General features: G+C 41.2%; 1 long non-coding RNA gene and 1 other non-coding gene across 2 annotated transcripts; one reads left to right on the top strand and one right to left on the bottom strand.

Annotated features, from left to right (window-relative positions):
* Positions 1 to 3698: 3698 nt before the first annotated feature.
* Trnal-caa lies at positions 3699 to 3772 on the bottom strand. The gene has a single exon. It is a non-coding gene; the product is annotated as a tRNA-Leu (tRNA).
* A 361-nt stretch (positions 3773 to 4133) lies between these two features.
* On the top strand, positions 4134 to 12615 carry LOC124545185. Its single transcript, XR_006967595.1, has 2 exons — positions 4134 to 4975; positions 12418 to 12615. It is a non-coding gene; the product is annotated as an uncharacterized LOC124545185 (long non-coding RNA).
* Positions 12616 to 16207: the final 3592 nt, after the last annotated feature.

Below are 16207 nucleotides of genomic sequence, written 5' to 3'. Positions count from 1 at the left end.
TCCTAACACTATGAAGTAAATTTGCATACACAAAATTGGAATATTCACCCCAGATTTATGTAAGGCGGAACGATTTTCGATCTCGGCTGGTTCGTATGATGCGTCAAACTGTCTGGAAAGGAAGCTATCTAGCTTCGAAACTGAGAGCATATAAAACATACAATACTGCTCCAGGGAAAACACCTTTCTTTTTTATTGTTTGACTGTACTATTGCTGATATGAAAGGCCATAGACGCGAAACAGACGTTTGCAGGGATTTAAGCTTGATCGAGCACGTCAAGCCAGATGCAGTAAAGGCAGGTGCAGGACTGATATTCAGCAAAGGTATCTTCCAGAAATTAATTTTATTGAGGAAGTTGGTGGGAAGCGTTCGACTGATTCTTGTGCAAGGCATATCAGGTAGAGTTGCAGACTACCAAAAGTATGGTTCGGTAGTTACGCTACAGAATATAAATGACGTAGTAAATGGCAGGATTATTGGTAGTGTTGGTAGGAAAAGAAATATAAATGAATGTCTGAGAGAGAAACTGGGAGCCGATGACATCTCTTTGTTTTTTGTTTGTTTGTATTTCACATAATTGGAACCGCACGTCGTTCAGTGTTAGTCCATTGTGTATTTTATATCATTAAAAATATAAAGTGCTTTCTGTAAGAAATAAAATAAGTTTATCGCGGAACTTCTGCGCTCTTATGTAACCAAAGCAATTACTTTTGATGCAAGTACATTTTCCATGGATAACATAAAATATCTATATAATTATTGTTGTTATTTTGCACTCATCGGAACGTTCTTCACCATGATCAAATGGAAGAGTTTTGTATTATTACTGATGAGTGCGAAAGCTGTTTATGAATAACAGACGTATGTTGTTTTTTTTGTAAGCTCCACGAGGTACTGAAGCTATGTCTGATATGTACGTGGTTTGCGACTTTTTTTTATTGTACCTTTTTTTCCTTGAGGATATTGCATTTTGTAGCACTACATGATAAATGTGCAATTCTTTTTCTTTATGTTTGTTGCAACATCCCTTTGCTTAACATCACAAATCAACGTTTTTTTAATAAAACGTGAATTAAACATGGACCGTTTGACAGTTTCATTGTTGCTATAAATACTTTTTATTTTGAAGTAACAGACAGGAAGTTAAGGACACAGAACGAAAGTGTTGTGCAGCTTATGTGGCTCTTTAAACATCCTCACTCAGTTTCTAGGTAGTTCACCAGTTTCTAGGGGAATCTACTAAGACACTGATTGCATATGCAGACAAAGCGATCAAAATGAAGTAACGCCCGATAGGTATGCAACACACCTACGCACATGTAACGCAGTTAGGGTCTTACCTGACCAAGGCAACTGGGAAAACTATTGCAGTCTAGCTTACTTATGATAAAACACAAACGAATTACAGACATTAACTGCAAGCAGGCATTGATCGAAATCGATGGGGAAAGCTGAAAATTTCTTTCAGACATGTCCGAAAGAACAGACATTACATGCCCATATCGTTGACGTCAATATGTAGAAGGATTTCAGAACATATATTGTGTTCGAACATCATGAATTACCTCGAAGGAAACGGTCTATTGACACACAGTCAACATGGGTTTAGAAAAAATCGTTCCTGTGAAACACGACTAGCTCTTTATTCACATGAAGTGCTGAGTGCTATTGACAAGGGATTTCAGATCGATTCCGTATTCTTGGATTTCCGGAAGGCCTTTGACACTGTACCACACAAGCGGCTCGTAGTGAAATTGCGTGCTTATGGAATATCGTCTCAGTTATGTGATTGGATTAGCGATTTCCTGTCAGAGAGGTCACAGTTCGTAGTAACTGACGGAAAATCATCGAGTAAAACAGAAGTGATTTCAGGCGTTCCCCAAGGTAGTGTTAAAGGCCCTTTCCTGTTCCTTATCTATATAAACGATTAGAGAGACAATCTGAGCAGCCGTCTTCAGTTGTTTGCAGACAACGCTGTCGTTTATCGGCTAATAAACTCATCAGAAGATCAAAACAAACTGCAGAACGATTTGGAAAAAATATATGATTGGTGCAAAAAGTGGCAATTGACCCTAAATAACGAAAAGTGTGAGGTCATCCACATGAGTGCTAAAAGGAACTCGTTAAACTTCGGTTACACTATAGTCAGTCTAATCTAAAAGCCGTAAATTCAACTAAATACCTAAGTATTACAATTACGAACAACTTAAGTCGGAAATAATACACAGAAAATGTTGTGGGGAAGGCTAATCAAAGGCTGCGTTTTATTGGCAGGACACTTAGAAAATGTAACAGACCTACTAAGGAGACTGCCTACACTATGCTTGTCCGTCCTCTTTTAGAATACTGCTGCGCGGTGTGGGATCCATACCAGATAGGACTGACGGAGTACATCGAAAAAGATCAAAGAAAGGCAGCACGTTTTGTATCACAGAAATGATACAGGATTTGGGCTGGAAATTATTAAAAGAAAGGCGTTTTTCGTTGCGACGGAATCTTCTCACGAAATTCCAATCACCAACTTTCTCCTCCGAATGCGAAAATATTTTGTTGACACCGACCTACATAAGGAGGAACGATCACCACGATAAAATAAGGGAAATCAGAGCTCGTACGGAAAGATATAGGTGTTATTTCTTTCCGCGCGCTGTACAAGATTGGAATAATAGAGAATTGTGAAGGTGGCTAGATGAATCCTCTGCCAGGCACTTAAATGTGATTTGCAGAGTATCGATGTAGATGTAGATGCACACATATATATTTAAGGTGAGACGGCCACAGACCTCTTCAGTGCAGATGCACACCAGTCTCTAACTCTTATTGTAATCGGCTAAATGCTGTGGGTAATGAGGATAATGGGCAATGGGCACTAAGTTAGTGGTGTGTGGATAAGTAGAGAATTTGGGTCTGACAGGAGACGTGCTAGCGTAATTCGTGCGTTTGGAATGGCCATTGTGCCCAGATGGCTCAGAGGTCAGAACATCCACCTAGTTAACAGGACATCTGGGTTCGAATCCCAGTCCACCACAAATGTTCAACTTTCCCCACTGATTTCCACTTGCAGCCAATGTCTAAAAAAATTCCTTTGTGTCTTCATTCATAATGGCTGCTGGATCAAAATAGTGTCTGTTCTTTCAGGCTGTCCAAAAGAACAGATATGTACATTACGTATGATAGTCTACTGTAGCCTAAGGTAGTTTTGCAAGTCTAGATAGGAGGATGCAGAAAAGATCATAAAAAACGTGATATATTATCTCGCATTCGTTCTGACATGGAGTATCGCAGAGGTAGTTAGCCAGCTCCATTAGCCAGCTCCACTGGCTGAATATGTAGGAGATGGGCTATGTATCACAGAAAGGATTATTGTCAAAGATTTGAGACACATTTGGAGGGCAGGCATTGGCAGTAAGATCAGATAAATTTCAGCTGATGAAGGAGGTATACTCTCAATCTCAGTTCTTTAGCATGTCTTGATGTCGCTAATGGGAGGGGAAGGGCAAGGTAGGATTATTCTCCACAATGCGTCCACGGCCATGCAGTGGCTTGGGAAATATTAACTTGATTTAGATGTGAATGTACCAGGGGTGGGGAGGGGTGGGGTGATCTCATTTAGTACACTCTGAAACTCCAGAATGAGATTTTCACTCTGCAGTGGAGTGTGCGCTGATATGAAACTTCCTGGCAGATTAAAACTGTGTGCCGGACCGAGACTCGAACTCGGGACCTTTGGCTTTTGCGGCCAAGTGCTCTACCACTGAGCTACCCAAGCACGACTCACGCCCCGTCCACACAGCTTTACTTCTGATAGTACCTCGTCTCCTACTTCCCAAACTTTACAGGAGCTTTTTTACACTCTGAAATTGTTTCTCACAACTGTCAACGAGCAGCTACGCATGACCATATGTCAGTCTCAAACGTAAGCAGAAATAAGTGACGGGACGGCAGTGAGCGAGACAGCTGTCAGAACGGCTCAAAGCTGCCACAGCAGTTGCGGTGACGTCAGCCATAAGACTTGCTCACAAGAAACAGCGGCAGTAGCCAAATACGGAAGAAAAAACCTGCACCGTGACGTACGGCTGTGACGTGTGAGCGGAGCATTTGTAGCACAGCACCGTCTGCGGAGCGGCCAGTGGCAGAGTGGAGTGCGCCATGAAGAGCTCGGGCACGGCTTGCAACTTTCTGCTGCTGACGATGGTCGCAGTCTCCAGCGGCCGCAACGCCGCGGAGTACTTCCAGCAGGCGAGATTCCAGTACCCTCCGTCGAGGCCCGACGACGCCTTCGTCATCTTCACAGCCACTGCTCCGCCCCTCATTTGCGAGCCGGAGATGGAGGCCAACTGGATCGGAGGAGACAGCTTAAAAACCGATCTCATTCTCGAGACGCCAAGTGCCGGATCGTACTACACGTGCTCTTTCGAAGGAAACGCAACAACGGACACTAATCTGAAACTGATTCAAAAAAGTCTGCCAGATGTTTTCACTTCCACAGGTCAACGGAGAGTAAAGTTTAGCTTCAGCGGAATGTACTGCATTACCGATTCGAAGCTACCGGGTGAATATTTCGACTTGAGAATACAGCGCCCTAACGAGGAACATCCAGTGAAATGTATCCGTGGTGTTGCAGGGGCCTTATATCTCAGGTTTCCGGGATACCCAACCATAATTTGCAAAACTTTTGGGCGTGTTGATCTTTCTTATCGTTTTAATCTACCGGGTATAGTTGGTGATCGGATGGCATGCGCATTCCAGGTGTACGTAGACTTACCGACATCGAACAAGAACACAGAAAAACTGCTTTACGAGTCTCTGGTTAGCACACTCCCCTTCCGTGTGGATGGCCGACTGCCAGACTTCGTATGCTCTCTCCAAACAGGCCCATACGGAACCGCCCACTTACAGGTGCGATTCCCGGGAGCTGCTACTTATGCTTGCAATTTCCCCGACACTTAATAAGCACCATTTCTGACGGACTGGTAAGTGTTGCTCTCTTTGCTTCTGATTCCATTTCATTATTTCACAGTTGTTATTTGAAGTTTTGGGAATATTTCTCATACTTGTATTTCTTAAACAAATATTTATTGAGGCTATTAATTTACATGACGTGTCTACAAAAAAATAGACATATAGTTGGCTACATAGTAGGAGAACGATACTATATTACGAAATTAATGAAGTCCTTTGTCTTAATTTAATACTAATAATCACGGTAATTGTAACAAAAAAATCTACAAAACATAAAAAATAAGGAAAATTAAGTAAATACAAAGACAAAAATAAATATGGAAAAAATATAAAAATAAAAATAACATAAAACCCTATACTTATGCCCAAATGTAACGTATACATTATCTCTGAGTGGTTCTAAAATTAATTTTAAAATTTAATTCAGTTGCCTTGCAGTTTTGAGGTGATAAGTAAAATCCAAGTTGCATTACACTATTTATTTCTTTTTGGAATTTCTCTTTTTCTGAATGAAGCATGATGGTCTTGTGAGGTTCGGTAAAACTGGAGGACTGAATTCTATGGGGCCGGCTAACTGTTTAGTTTTATGGTGTGCAATGTGAATGACACTATAAAGCATATACAATTTACTGTGTTCCAAGTGACTCTGTCTATATTGGCAATAAATAAAAAGATCACTTCGAATTGCAATAGCAATGCAAAAAATATGATAATGGAAAGAACTGTAAATATATATGTTCAGTGTATTAAGAAACAATAATTCTCTTCAACACAGATAGGCTGGCACAGCAATACCAAGTGAACACTATTTGTATAGGTAACATCTTGATGCTAAGGCATTATGAACGATGGGGAATCAGGTGAATTCGTCGTAGTGAAGCAGTAAGCTAGCCTTCATGAAGATATCATTTCTACATTCTCTTAAGACCTTTAGGTAAACACTAGAAAGCTGAATGAGGATCACTGTTCTAAATTTCAACCGTATTCCCCAAAAATAAGTGTCGGACGTTTGACACTGCAAGAGAACAACCTTTAGGCAATTTTTTTTAATAAAGTTGAATTGCTATGACATGGTACATATCCAGTCTATGCTTTGACCGTTATTGGAAGGATCCAAGTAACATAAAATCAGAATATTAAAAGTCAATGTTTTAAATACACTTTTGAGCAATTGTAATAGACATCTAAGTCGAAGCGTTGTGAATTTCTCGAGCAAATTAGACGTGTTTTAGGTGTATATTGAAATATACCTGATAAACTGAGTGGGACCACAGCCACTGTGATTTTCTTGAGGGTAGTCATTTTCCCGCGTAGGCTGTTTCACTTGGAAATAATCGCTTTATTTCATGATTTAGCTATGAGTTAATTTCGCCCCCTTGGATATACTCTAGCTACCTCTGTTACTTGCATCATAGCACTAAATTTTAAGCATATATCGTTATACACACACGAAAAAAAGTTTTGCATCCCCTCAGTTTTGAGAGTTCCGAAACCTGTACAGAAAACTGGAGTAGAGATCAACATAAAGGTCATTTCCGCCATTTTTATTGCTCATGAAAACCACACGTTGCATGTTGTGCCACCATACAGCAAGACCTTCAGAGGTGGTGGTCCAGATTGCTGTACACACCGGTACCTCTAATAGCCAGTAGCAAGCTCTCTTGCATTGATGCATGAATGTATTCCCCTGCTTTCCTCAAAATTTCAAACACCCTGCATCCTTTTACATTGTCGATTTGCTTTTTCCAGGTCGATAAATCCTATGAGGACGTCAGCTTTTCTTTATTGTTGCTTCCATTATCAACCGCAACGTTATAACGGACTCTCTGGTGTCTTCAGCTTTCCTGAGGCTAAGCTGATCGTCATCTAACACTTCCACAGTTTTCTTTTCCGTTCTTCTATGTATTATTCTTATCAGCAGCTTGAATACATGAACTGTTAAGATAATTGTGCGAAAATTCTTGCATTTGTTAGCTCTTACAGTCCTCGGACTTGTGTGGATGATATGTTTCCGAAAGTCAGATGGTACCTCGCCAGACTCATACATTCTACACAACAACGTGAATATTTGTTACGTTTCCACTTACCCCAATGATTTTAGAAATTCTAATGGAATGTTATCTATCCCTGCTACCTTATTTGATCTTAAGTCCTCCAAGGCTCTGTTAAATTCTGATTCTAATACTGGATACCCTATCTCTTCTAAATGGACTCCTGTTTCTTCTACTATTACATCAGAGAAATCTTCCTCCTCATCGAGGCCTTCAATGTACTCCTTCCACCTATCCACTCTCTTTTCTGCATTTAACAATGGAATTCCCATTGCACTCTTAATGATACCACCCTTGCTTTTAATTTCACAGAAGGTTGTTCTGACTTTATACGCTGAGACAATCCCTATGACAATCATTTGTTTTTCGATTTCTTCACATTTCTCAGTCATCCACTTCGTCTTAGCTTCCCTGCACTTCCTATTTATTTAATTCCTCAGCGACTTGAGTTCTCGAATTTCCCTTCTTTCATAGATCAACTGAAACATTTATTCTGTTACCCATGGTTTCTTCGCTGTTACATCCTTTGTACCTACGGTTTTCTTTCCAACTTCTGTTGTGATTGCCCTTTTTAGAAATGCCCATTCCTCTTCACCCTTATGGCCTATTGAGCTCTTCCGTATCCCACTTCTTTGCTAATTCAGTCTTTCTGACTAAATTTGTTAACTTCAGCCTACTCTTCATCACTACTACATTGTGTCTGTATCTGCTTCTGGGTACGTCGTTCAATCGAGTATCTGATTTCGAATCTCTGTCTGAGCATGATGTAGTCTAAGTGAAATCTTCCCGTATCATCCGACCTTTTGCAAGTATGTCTCTTCCTCTTGTGATTCTTGAACAGAGTATTCGCTATTACTAGCTGAAATTTATTACAGAACTCAATTAATCTTCCTTATCTCTCATTCGTTGTGCCAAGCCCATATTCTCCTGTAACCTTTGTTTCTTACTCCTTCCTTACAACTGCATTCCAGTCCTCTATTAGATTTTCATCTCCCTTTACGTATTGTATTACCCTTTCAATATCCTCATATACCTTTTCTATCTTTTCGTCCTCAGCTTCGGATGTCGGCATGTATACTTGCATTATCGATGTCGGTTTCGGCTTGTTGTCGATTCTGATAAGAACAACCCTATCATTGAACTGTTCACAGTAACACACACTCCGCTCTATCTTCCTATCCATAGCGAATCCTACTCCCATTATATCAATTTCTGCTGCTGTTGATGTTACTCTATACTCATCTGACCAGAACTCATGTCTTCTTTCCATTTCACTTCACTGACCCCTACTATATTTAGATTAAGCCTTTTCATTTCCCTTTTCAGATATTCTAGCTTCCCTGCCACGTTCAAGCTTCTGCAATTCCACGCCGCGACTCGTAGAATGTAATCTTTTCGTTTGTTATCCAATTTTCTTCTCATGGTCACTTCCTCCTTGGCCGTCCCCTCCAGGAGATCCGAATGGGGGACTATTCCGGAATCTTTTGCTAGTGGAGAGATCATTATGACACTTTTTCTATCATAGGCCACATGTCCTGTGGATACACGGTCTTTAATACATTGGTTTCCATTGCTACTGCATCCTCATGCCGTTGATCATTGCTGATTCTTCCACCTTTTGTTTCAATTTCCCACCCCAAGGGCAAGATAGTCTCCTGAAAGTCTGTCCGCTCCTCCGCCCTCTTTGATAAGGCCGTTGACAGAATGAGGATAACTTCTTATGCAAGAAGTCTTCGGCCACCAACACTGATTTTTAGTTAAAATTTAAGCCGTGGCGGGTTTAGTAACCAGGACCGATGACGGTTTGATTGCTAATCAAAGACGCTACCGCTTTTTATCGTTGCATTCGTTCACTCTTTTTATTACATAGGGCAGCTAACCCTCTGACCGAGCACGTTGAGCTACTGTGCCGGATTTTTCAGATGTCCACTAGATCCAATTTCATGCATGCTTCTACTTCTTCACTTTTTTTGCTCTATCCATTCCTGTTTTGCCATCTTTTACTTCTTGACACACTAATTTTTAATCGGCTTTTGCCTCCTTTTGTTGTATTTTCACATTTCTTTCTTTGTCAATCAAATGAAATATCTCGTGTTTATCCAAGCACTTCTACTGGGCCATGTAGTTGTTCCCATGCTGCCTTCACCACTACACCATCTCTCATATTACCCATTGGTCTAGTGTGTTCCCCTCGGCTGTTTCAGTCAATAATCGACGAATGCTCCCTTTGAAATTCCCAAAAGCACCGGTTCTTTCAACTTATACAGGTCACATCACTTGAATAACGTATTTTTCTGCAATTTTTCTGTTCTTATCTGCAACTTATAACCAGTAAATTAGAATTCTTATCAATACCAGAAAAAATCTGTAGTGTAAAATCTTATCTTGCAAATCTCTGTCTTATGATGATATAATCTGTGACAAAAGCTATCTGTCTCCAGGTTACTTCCACATATACAACATTCTTCCATGATTCTTAAACTAAGTGTCAGTGAAGATGAAATTACGCTCCATGCAAATTTCTGCCAGGTAGCACCGTCTTTCATTCATTTCCCTCAGTCCACGTTCTCCAAGTATTTTTTCTTCTCTTCCTTTCTCTATTACCGAATTCCAGTCAGCTATCACAATTAAATTTTCGTTTCCCTTGACGATCTGGATAATGTCCTTTATCTCTTCATACATTCTTTGACTCTCTTCATCACCTGCGTACCTAGTTTGCATATACACTTTTGCTACTAACGTGCATGTTGCCTTTAGGTATATGTTGGCTAGGATACTGCGTTTACTATGTTTTAATAGTTGTTTACCTGCCTTCCTATTTTTTATTCCTTATTAGGGCTATTCATGTATTACCCATATTTCATTTTCTGTCGTTAACCCTTTACTGACCTGACCGGGAGACCTGTTCATTTTGCCACTTTGTTTCACTAATGCACCTTATATCTAATTTCAACCTACCCATTTGCCTTTTTTAATTCTCTAAGCTGCCTACGCCTGTTAAAGGATCTAACATCCCACGTTCTGATCTATAGAACGCCAGTTTATTTTTTCCTGATGACCACATTCTTATGAGTAGTACCCTTACAGAGCTCATAACGATCGGCTCTTCACCTCTGGAATATTTTGCAATGAATTGATCCGGATATCCTGGAGAAATACAGGGTGATTATAATTAAGCTTCGGCGACCGAAGTGGCCGTGCGGTTAAAGGCGCTGCAGTCTGGAACCGCAAGACCGCTACGGTCGCAGGTTCGAATCCTGCCTCGGGCATGGATGTTTGTGATGTCCTTAGGTTAGTTAGGTTTAACTAGTTCTAAGTTCTAGGGGCCTAATGACCTCAGCAGTTGAGTCCCATAGTGCTCAGAGCCATTTTTTTAATTAAGCTTTTGCTACTTGAGTCAGCGCAGACAGAGCGCTATTTTCCTCGTGAATACTCAGTTCTATAGGAATAATGTTCAGACTGTGTGCTGCATGATTTGCGTTGCCTGTACTGTTAGTATCATCATTTGCCGTTAGGCGCAGGTACTACAACGGCGACGTATGGTTTAGATATAAACATCAATGTGCATTACAGTCGCAGACAGTGAACATGGGTCTGGGAAAGACAAGCAGAGTTTTACTCGTAAAGCTGTTTTATCAAAACAACTGCAGTAGTGCTGCTACTCTTCGCGAGCATCGACGCATCGAAGGAAAACGGAGAGGTCCTCATTCCGCACCGGAGTTGAAGAACATGATTCGGAAGTTCGAATTACCTAGTGATTTGGGATTTGCTCCTGGGAGAGGCCAACGACCAATTGCGTCACAGATTGCTGGAGAAGTTACTGCTGCCATGGGCGACGCAAGCAGTGCTATGTCGCGACGGCCGAACAGTCATTGTCCAACGTTGTTTCGTGCAGCAGTAGGAATATTTATGGTATGGTTCCAGGCTGTCGTGTACGCAGATGGTCATCACTTTGAGTACCGTTTGTAACATGGTACGCAAGTAACAAATATTACCTTCTCACGTGGAAATTAAAACATATTTCTTTCACTGGTTTATTCGTTATTTCTCTTCAGCGTATCGTTACAAATGTTTCGTCAGAGTTTCACTGTTCCACGTTCACTCGTTTGTCATGTTGGCCCTCTCAAGTAGCGAAAGTTTAATTATAACCGCCCTCTACAATGGCTGCAGTTTCCCCTTGGTTTCTGCCGTTCGCCGCACCAACACAACAAGACCATGTTGGCTAATGTTAAGGTCCTTGCAACTACTGAAAAGGTTGCTGTCGCCTTCAGGAACCACACGTTAGTCTGGCCTCTCCACAGGCATTTCATCCACGGTATGGCTGTCTGTATCGTTGAGGCACACAAGACCACGGCAAAGTTCACAGTTGATGGAAGGGCCAAATTGGGATATCACATCATTATTGATTAGAAGTTTTCTTTGGTGGATTTACCATATTTTTATCTCCTATAGGTGGTGCATGGTTGCCCCATTGTCTGTCATCGAGTACTCCCGTTCTTCATCTACAAAACGTTGTTTTTTTTCACCAAGATTTTAGTTAGCGTTTATTTAGCTAAAAGCATTCTACAATTGAAAAAAGTATAATACCCCAATACTTCTTACAATGTCGAAAACATGGCGATAAAAAATGTTCAAATGTGTGTGAAATATTATGGGACTTAACTGCTAAGGTCATCAGTCCCTAAGCTTACACACTACTTAATCTAAATTATCCTAAGGCCAAACACACACAGCCATGTCCGAGGGAGGACTCGAACCTCCGCCGGGACCAGTCGCACAGTCCATGACTGCAACGCCTTAGACCGCTCGACTAATCCCGCGCGGCCATGGCGATAAATTGTCGGCATCTTAATTTTATATCCCTTAAATTGTTACTTAGCGAAAGTGAAATAGGGAAATCGATGATATTTTCGCCATTTTCACCGTGTTCACAGTCACAGACTTCGCGTACATTTAGAGAGAATAAAGTATATAATCCACTGTCCTTTGTGTGAAAAACAATACAGAGGGGAGTTACTCACTCATTTGAAAGTATTAAGGTGGAATGTCCTTCAGCGCAACAGATGAACTTACCAAACACTTTATTAAGAAAGAATCTAGCTTTATCTCCTCTCACTCGCTTCCTTCTCTGTCTATCTTTTCACTATCTCTCTTCCTCTGTCACAGAAGTCCTCCTCCCCCTCTATCTCCCCCAACTCCCTTCTTCTTCTTCATCTTCTTTTTCTTCTTTTCTTCTTCTTTTTCTTCTTCTTCTTCTTTTTCTTCTTCTTCTTTTCGCTCTTGATATAAGACGAATAGATTGCGGCGTTGACATCTTTAAAAGTCTTATCCCATCTCTGTTTTCCTCATCTTTTGAGATGGGTACATGCAGCTCGGTTAATTCGTTGTTCTCTTTGTTCCAGCCACGTCGTCACAAGGGGCGACAACCTGTTTCTACGATGCTGTGGAAGCATTCAGAATATGAGAAAGCCGGAAAGCAGTCTTCGTATACTGTAATTAATTTCAGTAAGCAATTATATGCCATTATGTCATGTAAAGCTTATGAAAGACAAAAAAATTTCTGAAACTGCAATAAATACCAGCCAGTGATTATAAATGTTTGTGCCAGAGTTAATTTTCATCAGTTTCACATACTTTCCTTTAAAAAATCTTGGAGAGACTAAAATACCATATCAAAACATAATAAAAATTTTCATTTCTGGCATATAACATACTACAGTAATATGAGGCTAAATATACTGTTTGATTTAGATAACAGCACTGAAAACTTTCAGCAGGTTGTTCATCTACATCTACATTTATACTCCGCTAGCCACCCAACGGTGTGTGGCGGAGGGCACTTTACGTGCCACTGTCATTACCTCCCTTTTCTGTTCCAGTCGCGTATGGTTCGCAGGAAGAACGACTGCCGGAAAGCCTCCGTGCGCGCTCGAATCTCTCTAATTTTACATTCGTGATCTCCTCGGGAGGTATAAGCAGCGGGAAGCAATATATTCGACACCTCATCCAGAAACACACCCTCTCGAAACATGGACAGCAAGCTACACCGCGATGCAGAGCGCCTCTCTTGCAGAGACTGCCACTTGAGTTTGCTAAACATCTCCGTAACGCTATCACGCTTACCAAATAACCCTATGACGAAACGCGTCGCTCTTCTTTGGATCTTCTCTATCTCCTCTGTCAACCCGATCTGGTGCGGATCCCACACTGATAATCAATACTCAAGTATAGGTCGAACGAGTGTTTTGTAAGCCACTTCCTTTGTCGATGGACTACATTTTCTAAGGACTCTCCCAATGAATCTCACCCTGGTACCCGCCTTACCAACAATTAATTTTATATGATCATTCCACTTCAAATCGTTCCGAAAGCATACTCCCAGATATTTTACAGAAGTAACTGCTACCAGTGTTTATTCCACAATCATATAATCATACAACAAAGGATCCTTCTTTCTATGTATTCGCAATACATTACATTTGTCTCTGTTAAGGGTTAGTTGCCACTCCCTGCATCAAGTGCCTATCCGCTGCAAATCTTCCTGCATTTCGCTACAATTTTCTAATGCTGCAACTTCTCTGTATACTACAGCATCATCCGCAAAAAGCCGCATGGAACTTCCGACACTATCTACTAGGTCATTTATATATATTGTGAAAAGCAATGGTCCCATAACACTCCCCTGTGGCACGCCAGAGGTTACTTTAACGTCTGTAGACGTCTCTCCATTGAGAACAACATGCTGTGTTCTGTTTGCTAAAAACTCTTCAATCCAGCCACACAGCTGGTCTGATATTCCGTAGGCTCTTACTTTGTTTATCAGGCGACAGTGCGGAACTGTATCGAACGCCTTCCGCAAGTCAAGGAAAATGGCATCTACCTGGGAGCCTGTATCTAACATTTTCTGCGTCTCATGAACAAATAAAGCGAGTTGAGTCTTACACGATCGCTGTTTCCGGAACCCATGTTGATTCCAACAGAGTAGATTCTGGGTTTTCAGAAATGACGTGATACGCGAGCAAAAAACATGTTCCAAAATTCTACAACAGATCGATGTCAGAGATATATGCCTATAGTTTTGCACATCTCCTCGACGACCCTTCTTGAAAACTGGGACTACCTGTGCTCTTTTCCAATCATTTGGACCTTCCGTACCTCTAGAGACTTTCGGTACACGACTGTTAGAAGGGGGGCAAGTTCTTTCGCGTACTCTGTGTAGAATGGAATTGGTATCCCGTCAGGTCCAGTGGACTTTCCTCTGTTGATCGTCTGATTTAATATGACTACATTTAGTTACCCTTGCTTTACTTTTCTTAAAAAAACTAGCCATTCCACCCACATCTCTTCCAAGTCCTTCGCCGTTTCTGACCGAATGACAACGTCAGTGGCAAAATTGAGGTTCTTATTTCTTCTCACTGAACCTTAATTTCCGCTCCAGTTTACTACTGTTCGTAACAGCTTAACGGCATTCCTCTTTCGTTAATCATTATTAAGCCTACATCTGCATTACCCCTACAAGGGTTTTTGCTGACAGCTTTGTAATGTCCTGTACTTCCTGCCACCGGAACCCTCGATTGTGGATGTACCTTCTGTATGGCTACCTGTGTCGTTGAAGCACGCAAGCCGCTCCTCCTCGGCAAGGTAATGTTGTGTCATTCGAGCGACAGCCAAGGGACCAGAAGTCATGGAATAAGAAGTGGAAAAGCCGTGGATCTCTGAATAGACACTCAAACTTACAGAGGGAGCCTTTCTACATAAGTACGTATTCATAAATATATAGCACATCATGAGCATACTCTTTGTATTCTGAGCATCCTAACTTCAAAATTTCAAAGAGTGTAGTCTAGTCACTAATGTCAAAAGCTGTCTCTAAATCTAAAAACGCTATAAAAGCAGCTTTGCCTGTTTTCAGACTGACCTCTAAGATAAGAAGTAGAGTAGGTATTGCCTCGCCGTGCGGGATTAACCGAGCGGACGACGGCACGGTAGCTCAGCGTGTTCGGTCAGAGAGCCGGTTGGCCTCTGTAATAAAAAAAATACTGAGTGGAAGGAAAAAAAAAACCGGTCTGGGTGCTGCAGTCATGGGCTGTGCGGCAGGTCCTGGCGGAGGTTCGAGTCCTCCCTCGAGCATGGGTGTGTGTGTTTGTCCTTAGGATAATTTAGGTTAAGTAATGTGTAAGCTTTGGGACTGATGACCTTAGCAGTTGAGTCCCATAAGATTTCACACTTTTTTTCTTTTTCTTTTTCTTTTCTTTCTTTCCTTCTTTATAGGTATTGCCTCGCTTGTTCCTACGTAACTCCGGAACCATTCTAGCAGTTTTACCATTCTTCTGTAAACAATTTACGTCAATACTTTGCAGCAATGACTTAGTAGACTGATGGCTCGGTAATATTCACTCCTGTCGACAGATGCCTCTTTTACAATTGGAATATAATACCCCAATACTTCTCACAATGTCGAAAACATGGCGATAAAAAATGTTCAAATGTGTGTGAAATATTATGGGACTTAACTGCTAAGGTCATCAGTCCCTAAACTTACACACTACTTAATCTAAATCATCCTAAGGCCAAACAGACACAGCAATGACTTCTTAAAGTCTAAGTGTATTTCCCCCATCTCATACATCTTGCACATCCGTGGAATAGTTCTGTTATGGCTGATTCAGCCCAGGATATCGAGAATTCTGTGAGAATGTCGTTGGCTCCAGTAATCTTTTCTTTGTTTAGGTCATTCAATCCTCTATCGAATTCTCACAGTATCATATCTGACATCTCGTCCTCACCTGCTTTCTCTTCTTTTCCTCAAGTTCGTTTCCCTTATAGAGACCCCTCCGTACGTATCTTCCACTATTTAACGTTCCCTTCTTTGCTTCGAGTTGGCTTGCAATATGATCTCTTGATATTCATACAGCTGCTTCTCTTTTCTCCAAAGGTCTGTTCGCTTTTCCTGTACCTTCTCATATACTTCACATCTTCTGCCTTCTTCTGCATGTTTTAATTAAATTCCGTAGCGTTAGCTATTTGGACGTTAATCGATTTGACGTGCATTCTCTGTTAAATATATTCTGTATCAATAGACTGCCTTGTAATTTTAGTGGGCCTTGGTTTGCTTATAATCACTTTTCTCGATGTGCTTGGCAATGTAAGCTTCCCAGCGCATACTGCTAATGAAAATCTCTCTCATTGAAA

This window comes from Schistocerca americana, chromosome 8 (assembly GCF_021461395.2).
Source record: "Schistocerca americana isolate TAMUIC-IGC-003095 chromosome 8, iqSchAmer2.1, whole genome shotgun sequence".
Taxonomy (NCBI): Eukaryota; Metazoa; Arthropoda; class Insecta; order Orthoptera; family Acrididae; genus Schistocerca; species Schistocerca americana.
The sequence above is the reverse complement of the archived record's forward strand: the minus strand, read 5'-3'. Positions and strand labels throughout refer to the sequence as shown.